The sequence below is a fragment of the Embiotoca jacksoni genome, unplaced genomic scaffold, assembly GCF_022577435.1.
Source record: "Embiotoca jacksoni isolate LCO1_2020_lvr unplaced genomic scaffold, fEmbJac1.0.p SCAF_3, whole genome shotgun sequence".
NCBI classification, from domain to species: Eukaryota; Metazoa; Chordata; class Actinopteri; family Embiotocidae; genus Embiotoca; species Embiotoca jacksoni.
The window spans coordinates 14,806,406-14,822,230 of NW_027185381.1; the positions used below are offsets into that span (position 1 = coordinate 14,806,406).

A 15,825-nucleotide genomic window follows, 5' to 3' on the forward strand; every position below is an offset into this window, starting at 1 on the left:
CACTCACTCACAGGCTTTGCCCCAAAGGGATGAACCACATTATAGTCTACATCATATTATATCCATTCTGACAACAAACCCCAGTAATGGTACCCAATTAAGAACAGTTGATTTAGTTATTTTGTATGTCTGATTCTCACCACTGAGGGCATTTTACAATTACCAGATCATAAATATTAAATTTGGTCTTGTGCATGCGCCACTGAAAAGAGCCCAACAGTGACAGGGAGAGTGCTGCTATGAGGAGCACCTCCCTTCCTCTGTCCACTGAAGCAGCCTATGATGTAATGTTCCTGCTGCTGATAGAGCAACCCCCTCTCCTGCTTTTTTTTTTTTTTCCCCTCCCCTTCCGATTCGCTGCTGCTGCTGCTGCTGCTGCTGCTCTCGCTGGTGGTGATAGTGGCGGTGGATGCATGCGCGCGGTGCCGGCTCAGCTGCATCCGTAGGCATCTCTCGGGATCCCTGCAGAGCTTATTTTCCTCTGTCACCACTTGAATGACAGCCGCTCCTACTGAGCTCTGCAAGACCTTGTCCTCTGCTGATAAAAGGTAATTCGTCTGGCTCATGACAAAAGAAATTCATTGGGAAAAGAGAGGACAGAGAGGAGGAGAGTGAGTGAAACAGGGAGTGATAGACAGAGGGTTGACTGAGTGGCCAGTTAGCTGCTGAGTAAATTGGTCTGGTCGCTGAAAGCTTCTTGTCGCCACGGTGCTGGATGCCATGGCAATTGCTCCCTCAGTGTGCGTGCATGTACTCTTGTATGGTGTTGGTTTCCATGGTAAAGATGAGACAGATCCCCGTGCTGGCTCAGAGGTACATTCAGCATGTGTCGTGAAATCTGCAATTACCTTTGGTATGAAATGATTTCTCATCTCTTGTGCATTGTTTAGAGATTTGTATTCACTTCTATACTTAGAAAAGAACACAGCTCTGTTGTAACTTTTGCTAGATTTCCATCAGATAATATTTTATCTCACTTCCTTGGAACATATGGCTCACTTTGATTTGCCTGCTCTACAAAAACTGGGCGTGTACTATCGGAGTCATGAAGCCGAGATGAACGAAGCAGTGGGTGTTATCTGCATGCAGATTCTTGACCGCTTCAGAAATGAACAGCAATTTATGGCGTTTTATGGAGATGCTTAGTCAAACACTTTTCCTCCACTGTCATTATCTTAGAACAGGATGTGTAGTTCTAGCACAGCTCCACAGTGGGCCGGTGTAAATGTACAGTAGTTGATTTTTCAGGACTTGTTTAACCTTAACTCTTGCACTGTATCAGAAGCTAAGTTAATATTTTATGTCTCGTCTGCCCCACATGTAGATGGCCTTATATTTAATTCATCCTCAGGATTTTCCCTGTGTTTTAGTCATCACTCTTTTCTTCTTCCTTTTGTTTAACACAACCCATTCATCTCAGTGGGTCATTTCCAGGTTGCATTAAGAGTATAACATTTTTCTTTTGTAGTAATTGGCTTGATGAACTAAAGCATCTTTAAATCACAACCTCATTAGCCCCTTTGGGATCAGGATATATATATTTTTTTTATTTTTTTTTTGGGGGGGGGGAGATTTCCACTTGGATTAAGTAAAAATAAACCATGCAGTACTTCTTAAGAATATTTCACGATTTCCTCATGGGTAAGCAGTCATGAAGGTAGTTGGTAATTGAAGGTAATTGGACACACAGCATATTATTCATGAGGCAATTATGCTTGTGCCTTAGCTGAAAAGAGGCTACTGGGCTACTGTATAATATACTGTATGTAATTTACAGATGACTGAAACTAAAAACAACAGCCCCACTTGTAGGTTTCACCTTCAAAAATATCAACCTTGTAAAACAAGGTGATGTCACAACACTAGCAGTGTTTACGATAGTTAAAGTGCCTGTGAGGTGCACTTGCACAGTTTATTTGACTTTTACGCTCTTACAACCTATAATAGTTAATAAATAATGTGAAATGTATTGTATGATGTAAAATATTTTTTGTATTTATTTTGCTAATTTATGTGTAATGTATATATACAACATATCAAGGGGTCCTATTGGGTCTAGAACTGTTTGAAATATATGGTTTTTTGTATCATATATATGAGATACAGCGTAATGGGTTTCAAGACATTGAAAACTGTAAAAATTTGATTGAAAAAAAGGCCAAGGTAAAGTCAGAAAGTAGCTGCTTTTGTCTGACCAACACTCAGATAGTCCATTTACTGTCATGTAAACCAAATTAAAGAAGCAATCTCATATCAGAGAAGCAGAAACCATCACATTTTTGGCATTTTCTGATGCATTAACCAATTCAGCAAATATCCAAATAAATCCAGATAAATATTCGGCCGATCGAGTTGTCAATTTATCTAACTGTTGCAGCTTTAATATTGTGATACACTGGATTATTTTAAAACTCATTTGAGAAACTGCGTAAATAAAACAACCAGACAGGATTGTCTATTTTGGGAATTCTTCAGTAAATGAAATACAGTTTATACGTACAGATAAATGTCATTAACCTCTGATGCACTGTTGCAACTGAGGTTCTAATATTGCCTGCTCATTGCATACAATAACTTAATACAACCAGTGATATTAAAAGGAGATCTACCACAGTGTAAACAAGAATCTCTCACAATATAAAAGGTCATATTGCCCACCCTTTACTTTATGACTTGAGTTGTGAGAAATCATATAGACATTGATGGCTGCTAAATGAAATTTCTGTGAGAAAAAAAAAACAGAAACCTTCGTTGTAGGACATGGTTGTTACTGTATGTGATGGTGGGGGTGAGCATGTGTGGGGGAGGGAGACCTGAGATAGAAAATACAGGAAAGTTGAGCTGCTGCCATGGACATGACGGGCCACCTGAGGAGCATTCAAGCTGTTCCTCTTGCTCTGTTGAATTTCAAACAGGCCTACTTGCTTTGGAGCTGTGCCACTGGCTCTGGTTTGACAAACTGTTAATCTAATAAATAGTTTGGCAGTAGTCAAAGCTATTACATTTTAACATATTTCTTTCTATAAAGACAAACAAATTAAGAGAGTGATTAAAGGACGCAGCCACATGATGTGATAAGTCACACGTACAGTATGATGTTGTGGTGAACATGTGACTGTTAATGCTGGAAACTCCGGTTGCTGTCTCAGACTATTGAGTAACATCTGAGATTGTGACATAGAGAAAATGAGTAGGTACGCAACTGTTTAATGGAAGAACCTGGTGTGAGTCACATAGATGGCTGAAAAGCTCACACACACACACACACACACACACACACACACACACACACACACACACACACACACACACACACCAGGGTTTGTTCACTGGCATCACCTCCCTGCCAGAGGGCACTCATCCCACAAACCTTCTCTGCTGGACAGCAGCGGTGGAGTAATGCCTTCGGTTGTGTCATGCCGAGCCATCACAGCGTCAACTTTTTCCCCAAACAGACAAAGCACAGGATGAACAATCGCCAACATCCCACATACACCAATGTGTCTGAAGGGAGCGTGATTGATCGTATGCTAGATATATTACACACCATCCGACCTGCTGATCCCGTCACACTCTCAGTGCCAGAATGAGTCACTCACCTCAGATGTGGGTCACACTGTGCCACCTCAGTTGGTACTTTTCCGTACAGTTAATCTACAATTGCTACAAGTAGGGAAATTGCAAATCTAATCTATCTAGTTCAAAATTAGGTTATTGTTGAAAGGAATTATAAAACAAACACGGTTCAATAAATATTGAAAGTAAGACTACAACTATTTATTTAAGAGGAGATGCAGGTCACAAAATATTGCCAGTTAATTTGTTGGAGATTGACAAATCGATTAGTTTCAGCTATAGTTTAAAGATAACCAAAGATGGTCCAGGTTAAAATGGATCTGAGTGTTTGATACCTGAATAACAACCCTGTCAGTATGTTTGATCCTTTGCATCTAAACCTTGTGAAAACCCACAAAACGACATTCTAATTTCTAGTGCAGATCCCAAAGTTTCCAAAAATACTAAATATGTCAGGCTGAATATTGTTGACATTTTTATGAAATGAGGCACAAAACGTCTGAAATCTTTTCATTTGTTAGCAGGTTCATAAAAAACAGTCTTGGGTTTGAATGCAGAAAAGGATGTTCTCGATGGAGACGGTAGGTGCTAAATATAAAGTGCAAAAATATAAATCAAAGGAGAAAAAGTTGACACTCCATAAAAGCACATATAGGTTTAATGAAGTTTTGGAACGAGCATTCAGACAGTATGGAATAAGACAATTTTAACCTTGGAAGTGTCAATGTTAAATGATGTAAGATCAGCATGAGTCTTTTACACTGACCTAGCGTTAAAGCAGAGACTGGAATAATCAGGCCACAGGGCAAATTTAAGTGTTGTAAGGACAAAGAAAGGACTTGACTGAGTAGCTGTGACTTTGGTAGCTGTTTAGCTTTAGTTTTTTCCTTGTTCTGGGATGCTCCTTTTAGCTGGTAGAACTGAACAGATGCTTGAAGCACACATCGAACATGGCCCTGCTGTTACTATGCTACTGCTGACAACCTGTAAGATGCACAGCGGTGTTCTTGCTAAAAGGTGAAAAAATGTTTTTCACTTTTTGGTAACAGTGGTGTTATTACTGAAAACGTGCTGAGGTGTGAGGGTTGTTATGCTTCCTCCCCTCTGCAAAAATAAGAACAAGTTTGTCTCTCCAGATTAAAGCATATTGATCATCACAATGTCCTTGACATGAAAAGGCAGAATAGGTCATGTTCAAATGTGAAAATTGTCGATATATATAACAGCTAAGATGAAGGCAAAGTAAAAGGAAGAAGTCAACCAAGTTAGAAGTTGTCTGTTGCATTTTTCTATCACGTGTTTCAACACATTGGATAGTGCTGTGCTGAGTACATTACTGCAGTAAAACTGAGATTTATGTCAGTCGCCTGAATTTAGAAGTGAAGTTGAGAGTTCGAAGCCAGCATTTCTTTGTTGTCTTCAGTGCCTCAGTGATTTTAAATAGCATAACACTGCTATCTGCACTGCTGTAATTCTTCGACTGTTATTCATTTGTATAGAATGACCTGTCAGCACTTCTGCTCACTGTGTGAAACATGCAGAGGTTGGAGAGTGATCAAACTTTCATTTTCAAGTGGTTTACTGGAATCAGAAAAGCTTACAATGTCGAAACGTAAATGTTATCAAACTTATAACAGCTTCTTTATATTCAATCCATTGCTCATCATGTGAGGTCATCATAGATACTTAATACTATTTCCTGAACAATAGTTTTAACATTTAGAACATACACACAATTTCTATATGTCAAAAACACATGTATTCACAGGAAATACAATTTACCATAAATAGAAAAAAACATATAATCATACGACCTTCCTTAAAAAAATTCTCTAGCAAATAAAAGCTTTCCTATTAACCCATTAGATAGTATACCTCAAATGTCCTTCATCTCTTAATATTTATGGATAACCTAACTAATTTCAAAAATAGCTTATGGTCATCTATCCCTAAAGTAACTTATTCATAATAGTTAACCATTTCCAGTCAATGAACACGTCATTTTATAAATTGCAATGAGCGGGGTGCACTTAGAACTCATGAAAGCAGAGGCAATGTAAAGTGACGTTTTGAGAATAGCCACATTAACCAGGTCACAGGCCTGCAAAAAGGCCAGGTTTCATTTGTTTGACTGGTCTGAGCCACGTGTTTAGACGTCTGCCGGAGGAGTCCTGTAAGTCCTGTGGATTGTTTTACAGAAACAGGTGGTCCAGTTCAACAAGAGGCGTATCACTAGTCCAAAAGGCATGGAGGTACAGTATCCTTTCTGACACAAGCTGTAAACAAGACATCCAGTGAGTATCCTTGCTGCGGCATCAGCACGTCTCAGGTGACAGCGGGGAATCTCGTCTTTGCAGAGAAACACTGAGCAGACATTCAGAATCCCAACACCTCAAACTTGGCTTCGCGTCTCCCTCCTTAGCAGTTGCCTAAAGTGTATAATTAGCATCTGCTATTTTAGAAACAGGCGTCCCCGTCTCAACTCCCCGCTATCTTACACTTCTCTCTATTTACCCTGGAAATATTTTTGGAGCATGACTGTGAAGTTATTTCATAACACTTCATTTTGACACAACTTTTTAAACATTTAGGTGTACGTTCATTGGTTTATAATCAAAAATCGACATGCATTTCTACAGGGTAGAAGGAGAAGAGGGCACTAGAATATATTCAGAATATATTCACACAACATCTTGCAGATTTATTAGCAAACTTGAGCTTTAACATGATTATTATCTAGACACTAATAACAACTAAATCCAGTCTCTGTTTGTAAAGCACAGCATGCACTATGTGGTTCTTTGGAGCTGAGTGTCCCCTTTACAACTAATGAAACAGCCCCTTCAGAGACTTTGTTGCATCACTTCTGCTGTACTTTCAGTGTCATGGCCTGAAAACTTTGTCCTTGCCAGCGTTGTGTGTATTATTTTAGAACTACTTTGTGGATCAACTTCACACGTGGCATTGTCTGCGTCTTGTGCCTTTCATGTGTACAATAAGTTATGGGACATCTGTGCTATAAAAATAGCATGAAATAGTTACCTTTGGAGTATGAAATGTGAGAAATGCTTGTAGCTGCTTCAGAGCGTTAAATGTGCAGGACCTATTCAAGCGGGCAGTGTTGCAACGCTGCAGACGCATGATAACATTCTAGACATTTCAGTCTGACTGTTGCATTTATGCTAAACTTGAAAAATGAGAGAATGTTCCCTTTGAAGAAGTAAACAAGTTCATGCTCAGACCTGCATGGTTGTACATTTTCCACAATGAAGGAAGAAGGAAAGAAGCATTCACAGTGATCCACCAAGATGGCAATGTTCCCAGGGTAAAAGTCTGAAGTAAAAGGTGCAGCAACCTTATTGCATGAAGTAGGCATGGCAGTCGGCCTGTTTGGATCACTTGACATTCTCATGTTTTGTTAACTACTGTATATAAAAAAAACGTTTTTCTTGAGCTCAGAAGCATTGTGTGAGTATTGATAGTGCCTGTCAGCTGAATCGTAAAAAAAGTTAACTGTAAATTAGCACAAATATGCAAAATGAAAGGGTACCACATTGCTTTTTGAGCTTTTGTGCTTTGAGAAATGCAATTCTGGTCTACTTTTCTTTTCTTTTTTTTTTTAAATAGAGTTGCCAATGGTCTTTGGTGACTTTTACATGTTATAAAAAGAGAAAAAGAAAACGTGAATATATGTATAGACTCATAAATCAATGCTTTCATTGGTCAATTCATTGACCACAGATCAATGGCCTCTAAAGGCAGACTTAAAGTTTTACAGTCTGATTATATAAATGTGTTGGCAAAACAAAGATTTGTTACATGTCTTAACTTTCAAGATGTTTAACTTCTCACTGATACTAAATACAAACCATTTAATTGATAACTGTGATCTTGGACAGATAGAGTTGGTTTATTTTCAGCTAGCCTGAAGCTAGTGCTAATTATAGTCATTGAAGCCAGACTTTATAGTGATGCAGCTGGTTGAGAGGCAAACATCTGCAGTCAGAACTAACTCCCAGGAGAGCTAAAAAAAAAAAAAAAAAAAAAAAAAAAGGAGCTTCAAGTGCATGCTCAATGTGATCAGGCTTTTGTCAGACAATGTTGAAAAGCTCATTTAGTGACTTCTGACATTATAAAGTCAGCCATGTCACGGTATGTAGAGTAGATGTTCATCTTGTGCTACTTTTTAAAAAATTCGATCTAAATAAATTTTTCACGTAATCATACTTTACTCAAACCAGGGGGGTCTCTTCCAAAGTTACTGCTTTTGGTATGAAATTCCCTCTGAGCTGTGGTTAAGGGATTGTGTAAGCACATTTGGTGCTTTTGCTGAAGGTTGAAGGAATTCCCCACGAAAGTACTGTCAAAAGTCTTATGACTTGAAATATGGTAGGACATGTTAGAAGTTGTTGTGGTTGTTGCACGGTTTTAAATAAAATAATGTTACAGAAAAAAAGCCCCAAGCAACTTATTAATCACCTTTTCCTAAAACATACGACGCAGATTCCCACTATTAAAAAGAAATGTCATGATAGATACATAAATATATATATACAACTGAGATGGAAGTTGTTTTGTCTTTATGTTCTCAGATATTCTTCATATAATAGATCTTAAATTGCTCATTTATTAGTTTTCCTATAATGCCAGTTGCACTGTTCCTAAACTTGCACACCGCCGGTTCAAGTCAAAAATGAGTCAAGATCATGCTGTCAAAGTGTACCTCCCTTCCTCCCTCCCTTCCTCCCTCCCTCCCTCTTCTCTCCCTGTCATCTCTGCCTCCCTTCCGTCTCTCTGTGAGTGTGTGTGATGGGAGGAGCTCCGGTCTATTGAGTGGCTGCAGGCAGGCTGTAGTAGGACACAGTGTCAGAGAGAGGGAGAGAGTGGACCTGTGTGGAGCTGTCACCTAATAGAGCTTTAAACTCTGCCGTCTCTGTGGATTTTCTCGGGACATTTCCCAGAAGAGGAATCGATCTATGTGTGTGTGTCACCTAAAGGAAACCTGTTTTAGATCTGAAGTGAGTTTTCCTTTAACGGCTGACTGGAACAGAGAGTAAGTACTGCTGTTGCAGAGCTTGTGTTCATTAACTGTGTGGTGCTGTGGCTGCATGAATCATTGATGTGGGTTCGCTGCAGTTCTGGTTACCTATTGAAACGATGCCAGGATAACCTGTAATTTGCCTGTTAGAGAATCATAAAGTTTTTATGAGGGAGACTATGTGGGGTTTGTTGTTAGTTGCTCTCTTTAAAGGGGATAGCGGGTGTGAGCTGACAAGAGACAGCCCTCCTCCCTCTCCAGTAGGTATTTATCGTAAGGTGATAGCAGGACAAGGGGGTCATTAGAGACCCACTCTGAGCCCAACCTCCTGTGGGTGATTGTAGGAGGTACCCTTGCATTAAGTGATGTTGGTCTTATTTTATGTAGAATCACAGCTATTTACCAGGGTGTGTTTCTATTTTCAGACTTGTTGGCTTGTGTGTGAGTTGCTCTAGTAGCAGAATAAAAAAAAAAAAAAAAACGGTGGTTCTCTGTGTCTTTAAGCTGTGAAACAACTCATCAGGTGTGAGCCTCTGTCTGGGAGTCGGGCCTCTTTCCGCAGATGGGAGTTAGTGAATGTGGCAGCAAGTGCACACACATCCTCTACCAGCGAGGAAACTTCGTGTGAACCTAGAGGAGTGTGGGAAATCTGGGCGAAAGCAAGAGAGAATATAAATATGAACTCACATTTTGAACAGTTTCTGGTTCTGATGTTTGTGAACCAGCACAGTGAAACTGAAATACTTTTTGTATTGTGACATTGGATATGGGTTCATGATGTTGTGCTGGAACAACACAGAAGCATCAGGTGGTATTGTGTGAAATTTAATCGGTCACCCACACAATGCTGGCAGCACAATCAACACTGATGCTGAATTGTCAGAAGTGTAGGTGGTAGTTTGATGGATCAAAACCATAAATGGAAACGTTTGTCAAAAGTCAGTGAGGTCAACCCAAGATTTGTATTTACTCTTTTTGAGTTTGAACCGCCATGTAGATTTTACTAAAAAGCTCTGAGGCTCTTTCTCCTGTGTCATCTGAGTTAGACACAGCAAATGGTTTTGTCTATCATTAAGAGAATGTGTTATTTTCCAATGTTGAAGTGGTTTTATTATCATCTTCATTTACATTTAAAGATTAATAATGGAATAATAACTTGTGTCTAATACAGCTTTTCAAAATTATTGTATAATATATTGTGTATTTATATATGTATAATTTCCCTTGTTTTCACCAGTACCTGGTAGGAACCCGTTACTGCCACCAGAAGGTGGCGGTTATGCACCGAGCAGCTGTTTTCCAAACGCTGTTAAGCAGCAAATGAGTAGAAGAAGAATATCTTGCTAGTAGGCTCCTGTGAAACGTGTGTGGCGCTGTGAGATTAGACAACTACAACGATCCAAAAGTGAAAATTGGAGTGCAGTGCAAACTACCAGTTAAAGCAAGCATATCATAATTCTACCATAACTATGCACAATCATGTAAGACACAAGTTCCAAGCAGACAGTCAATCCACAGATCAACAATCAATGGCTAGCTTTGATTCAAGACAAAATAAGTTTGATGTTGGCTGTGCAGAGCAAACATTGATTCATTTCAAAGATGATAGCTAAAGGCAGGCTTCTTATCAGTGTTATCAAAGTTGAAGGTTTTTGAAGTATGATGGCATTTGTTAAGCCTGAGTTGATGACGTAAATGAGGGTCTGTCTTTGTGTGAGTCTCTATCGTTGTGTGCGTGTGGCTGGTGGGGGTCTTTGCATAATAGTTGAATTTGAATATTGAATATTATTTTTACTTGAAATGCCCATCCCTCATATGTTTCCACATCATACTAGTGTAAGGTACATATTTTAACCACACTGTGGTAACTGTGCACGTCTTTAACGTTATGTGAGGGCAGACATTTTCTCTCTTCAAGAGATGAATGTTAAAACAGCCATCAGGCATCACATGGATCAGTCTCCAAAGAAAAGGCAAACATCCCAGGGGTGTGACAATAAGCAAAACACATTTTGGATTGGAGGGCGATTTATACAATCCCAGTTCCTCTCAGTTTCCCAGGAGGAAAATCAGCATCACTGTCGTCTTATATATCCTCAAGAATCCTTAATAGCTTTCTCAAAAGGCCTGTTTGTGTCTGTCTAGCACCAACACAGCCACCGGACATGAGAGATAACCCTCCCAACCAAGCTTTCACACAGACACAGCTTCTCAAGTGATCAACAAACTCCCAATAGTAGAGGTTTAAATGGGAGCTTTCATGAATTTTTGAGAATGGCATGATTATTCCACGAGAGGGTGGAATATAATCAACTGTGCGATCACATCTGTGACAGAGAGTTTTTCTTTTATGGCCTTGTACATGGAGATTCATCTGTCTGCTGTAGGAGAAAAGCTCGTCTGTGCTGACCTTGGCCTGCTGTTTTCTTTTGGTTTAATCCACAAAGAAAACAGCTGGCAGTTGCATTCTGGCTACCGGTGGCCTCGACAATGAACTGCCTGTATGATGCTGTCAGAGAAGCTTTGGCTCGTTGGTAAAGCATGGTGCCTGTTATATCAATAGCTCAAATCCAGACTTCACACAAATATAATTTATGACATGGCGATCGTTTCCTGCAAAGAAAGGCTAACTTAACTTGAGCGTGGAAACATTCCTTTGCAGACTGTTAGTGTATTTGATGCAGTGCTAAACTACTACAAGTTTGCTGTAAGGAATATAAACAAAAAGTTAAAAAAAATAATGCTTCTGTGCTATGACGCAGCTCAAACTAGTGAGCAACCTGTTGCTGATTACTAAATCTCTTCAGAGGAGGAAAAGACAAAGAAGAAATAAATCATGCTGTTGTATCACAGCTTAATCCCCCATGCTGGCCCCATATGCATATTTCTATTCTGTCAGCATATCCCGAGGGTATTTTCTCAGCATTAGGCTAGACTGATCCTTCTTCTTCATCTGTTTCTATAGTCAGATTGACTTTCACCCAGTCATTGTGTTTGAGAGAGATTTTCCATTTTTGAAGTTCTGTTATATATTGTATTTATATTGTATGTTTTTTTTCTCTGTATTGGTGTCACAAATCTTAGTTTTTGAATTGCACATCAGTAACAAAACGTATGTGTGATGTTACAAGCTGAACAGTACACAGAATCACAGTGTACTGCTCTTTCTTTCGAGAAGAAATTTAAACCAAATTTAGCCAAACTATTGTACGTTTCCTTCTAAGACAAGATCTCTGCTTACTGCTGTAACCTAACAAGAGCCAGATAAAAGCAATTAGTCCTAAGATTCAGTGTTGTCTCCTCTGATCAATCAGAAAAAGAGAAGAGTGGTCCAGATAAAAAAAAAAAAAAATAAAAAAAAAAGGTTTTATATTTGAAGAATTCTAGTTTTGTTGAAACCTCCTCACTATATTTAATTGCTATTACATTAATACATTTGTACAATGAAGGACGACAATCTTGTTTCGAAAATGAGGAATTTACTTGGCAGCTAGATATGCTCCATTCATGATGCTTCACATCCTGTTGTCCCTTTTTTGGGATGATTATGAGTGAACTTATGAAAGCTGTTATGCTTCTTTGACAACATAACCTCAAAAGAAAAAGTCTTGATCTTTTGATCATATAACATATTTTTCCTCGGCAGAAAGAGTAAACTCTTTCTTCATAGTTGTCATGATTACATTTCTCTTTGTTGGGGTGTGGACACTTTCTGAAAAGTTGAGTTTCATTTTTGACCTTGGAAAATGTCACCACAAAGTTCATTCAGTAGCTGTTCTGTACCTTTCAGTCACATCACATGTTCTTCAGATGTTGTGATTTTATCTGACTCCCTTTCTGTTTGTGTTTGTACTGACGAACATGAGTGGATAAAAGGGTTACTAGCTGAGGCAGAGGAGGAGCGGGATGTGGAGTGGCCAGCCACTTGTAACCTAAAGGTTAAACACAGGCCTTCAGGGAGTCCTATTACTGCGTACTCACTGATGGGAACTCTGCTAAGATGCATTCTGGGAGCACAGCAGGCCCCCCTGTTTATTCCCAGTCTAGTGCTGTGACATGATGTGGGAAATGACTGTGGACATGGAAAGTGGCCGGATCACTGTGTTTGCTCCAATGTCTCAGGGACCCTCAGATCTGCCTTTTGACCCAAATTAAACATGCACTGATGACACATCACATACTCATGAAGCTCTCCGATATCCTCGCCTTGTGCACGCACTGCTGTTTTAACTGTACACAACCCTTTGCAAAACCATGTGGAGTATGTTAACACGTATGTCAGCGTTTCTTACATGCTGGTGTGAGAACTGCAAAACTCTGTTCCGAATGTATTTCCGTCACCCTTATCACTACACCTGCTCCTCTTGCACATTACATGTTTAATAATAAAGTTCTATTTCAATTCAAAGCTGTGTGTACCTCTGTACTTCTGACATCGGAGATAAGAGGCGACTGAAAGATCACATACAGCAAATGGCCATCACGTTGTTGTTAGTGGTCGAAAATGTTTGTGTGCTTCCTGACAGGAGTTCGAGAGGCGGTCTGATGATTGAATCAGGCTTCAACCGATCCTTGTTTAGCAGCCTGACCCTCCCCCACCGCTGTGATTTGATAGCTCTGAGCATTCCAGGTTGTGCCCTTTACTCTGCTAATGGTGCTACTGACCCTTGAAGACATTCCTGCCGTAGCTCTCTGATCACAGACCTCTAATTGCCTCATTGTAAACAAGCTGCACTTCCTTTTAATATTGATGTACAGTGTGGGTCTTTACTGAGAAGTAGTTTATAGTAAGATATTTGATGCACATTTTACTGGTTGCAACACTTTTCACTGATAGAAAAAGTTGCTCTCCTCTAACCGTGGATGCAGATAGTGCTGCGTCGGTCACTGCTGAACGTTACAAATGAGAAATGTGCAAGGGAGGATGATAGAGAGGAGGCGTGATGCTGGTATTTAGTCATTTCATGCACTGCTAAAATCCATAAACAGTGCAGAGAGAGGTCACTGTGCACCTTTTACCCCTCACAAACACTGTTCTTTTGAATGGTCCAGATATATGTAATGCTACTTGCACTGTTTTCTGCTTTCTGCCCATGCTCATGTGGGATTTGGCCCACAGCTACAATTTTATACACTTCCTTGCCCTAAAGTAAATATGATCTGAGTTGTTTTTTTTTTAAATTTTATGGTACCGCAGGCAAAATGGGACTTTGAATTAGACAACTTTTAGGTGACTATGCAACAGTATGTGTAGTAGTGTAGTAGTGCTTGTCAGGTTGTTGAACAGCATCTGACACCCCTTCGCCCCCCAAACTTTGTGCTGACAGAACTAAGAGGCTGCATCCAACAACTTTTGTTGCTTAATGAAACTGCCAACATGACAAGCATCCTCACTTGATGCAACTAATGGCCAGTTGTATGGAGTTGAAAACTTTTCATTCCTCACTTTTCACATTTACAAACGAATATAACATCCTGAGTAACTTTGAGGACTGCACGGTGCACCATTATCTCTAATTATACAGGCGGTTGTCATATCTCTTCATTATAGCAGACTTTTTCTGAGAACCTTGACTTTGGCTGTCCCAAACACTTTTGCTTTCAGACGTCCTCAGACGACGGGTCACGTGCGGTACTTCGTTTCGAGCGTCCCCTAGCTTTGACAACAGAGATGTTTTCACAGTTGTAGCAAAACTTCTGTTTTCTTTTTAAAAAACCTTGTACAGACTGATCTTGTTTTTTGGACTCCGTAACATGATCTCAATGCTTTATGCTTCATGTCCAAGAGATGGAAATAGAGATGGAATAAGGGGGTTAAATGGAACAGAGACCACAGGACAGCAGCAGACTAAAAGCTTCCTGTGGCAGAGCAGAGTGTAAGCCAGATCTGGCAGACAGACTGGCAGGGCAGATGTTTTAGGTGAGAGGCCCAGTAGATAGCACCATTTGAATAATTCATCAGATTGGATTGAAGATGTGATATATTAAGACACAGCTCACAAGCCATCTTATGGCCTCTTTCAGCACTTTTTGTGCAGCATGAGTGGCTGCAGGGCTCAGATCCTCCTGCATATCTGCTTTCTTTCTGGCAGTTATCCACCAGAGTCGGGGCAGTCGAGGAGACAGTTATAGATGTGCTGGCTCTCGGTCTAGCGAGGCCTCCAGACATCTGGAGGGGCTGAAGCTGTTCAGCATGCAGGTGCAGTATAAGCTCACATGAACTAATGCCGTTGATGTTTTTTCTCCACTGACTTTGACTGTGGTCAGTGGGTCTTAATGGTTTACGTGAGAGACAATAAATGAAGTGACACAGAAATACCTTTACCAGTAAAGGGATTTATTGGGAAGATGCATCTCTCTCTTACTGTAATCTTACCATCTTTCAATTTCTTAACCAAACAAAGCTTACTTTGTGAAACATCAATTTATTAAGGGGCCCATATTTTACACTTTTGATGTTTTATTTGCATTCATGGTACATAAAAGAAGATATTTTAAGTACCAAAAAACATTTCAACATAGTTTAACATCTCAACTTTTAAGCTTCACTTCAGAGCTCACCCAACAAGAGGCAGCTTTGTGTCTGTGGTTTTAATGCACATTGATGTCATTGTCTCTCTCTTCTGATTTCTGAGTGACACATGTCCAGGCCAACCACAGGTTTTCTTAGGTCTTGTAGCTTGCTGGCTCTGCAACATAACAACCGTGTTTACTTTGGTATAAAAGTCGGGACAGTGGGCTGTGCTGAGTGCGGAAATATGCCATGAGCGGGAGTTTGTGACATCACAAACCTATGGCAGTCCAAACAGCACAGTTGTAGAAGAAGGGCTCTGTGCATTTCTTGGCAGACTAAGCATTTTGACACCCTCACAGTATCTTTTATAACACACAGTCCTGCTTTATAATCAAAAAAGAAATCTGAAGTTATACAATATGGAAAGAGAAGTATCTTTTGGTCTGAATTGTAGCCTCTTTTTTGTCCGCTTCTCCTTATGTTTTGTTGATGATACAAGCAAAATAAGCCCATTCATCTGCCTCTGCTCATGGGGCAAATTACTGACCTTTCATCCTATAGTTTATAAATAATTAGATGAATTACTTGCTTGCTTCATGGTAACATCAGAGTCCAGCGCAAGCTACAGAGAGGCCCCTCGGTTTGTGGGAATTGAGTTGATGTTTGTTAACATGAGACTTGAATGTTTTTCTTTTTT

General features: G+C 39.8%; 1 protein-coding gene across 1 annotated transcript in view; it reads left to right on the forward strand.

The window, feature by feature from the left end:
- Nucleotides 1–357: 357 nt before the first annotated feature.
- Nucleotides 358–15,825, forward strand: part of sema4ba (sema domain, immunoglobulin domain (Ig), transmembrane domain (TM) and short cytoplasmic domain, (semaphorin) 4Ba) — a 51,756-nt gene continuing 36,288 nt past the window's right edge. Inside the window, exon 1 of the mRNA XM_069162982.1 lies at nucleotides 358–548. The gene's annotated coding sequence lies outside the window, so the exon portion shown is untranslated. The remainder of the gene's footprint in view (nucleotides 549–15,825) is intronic.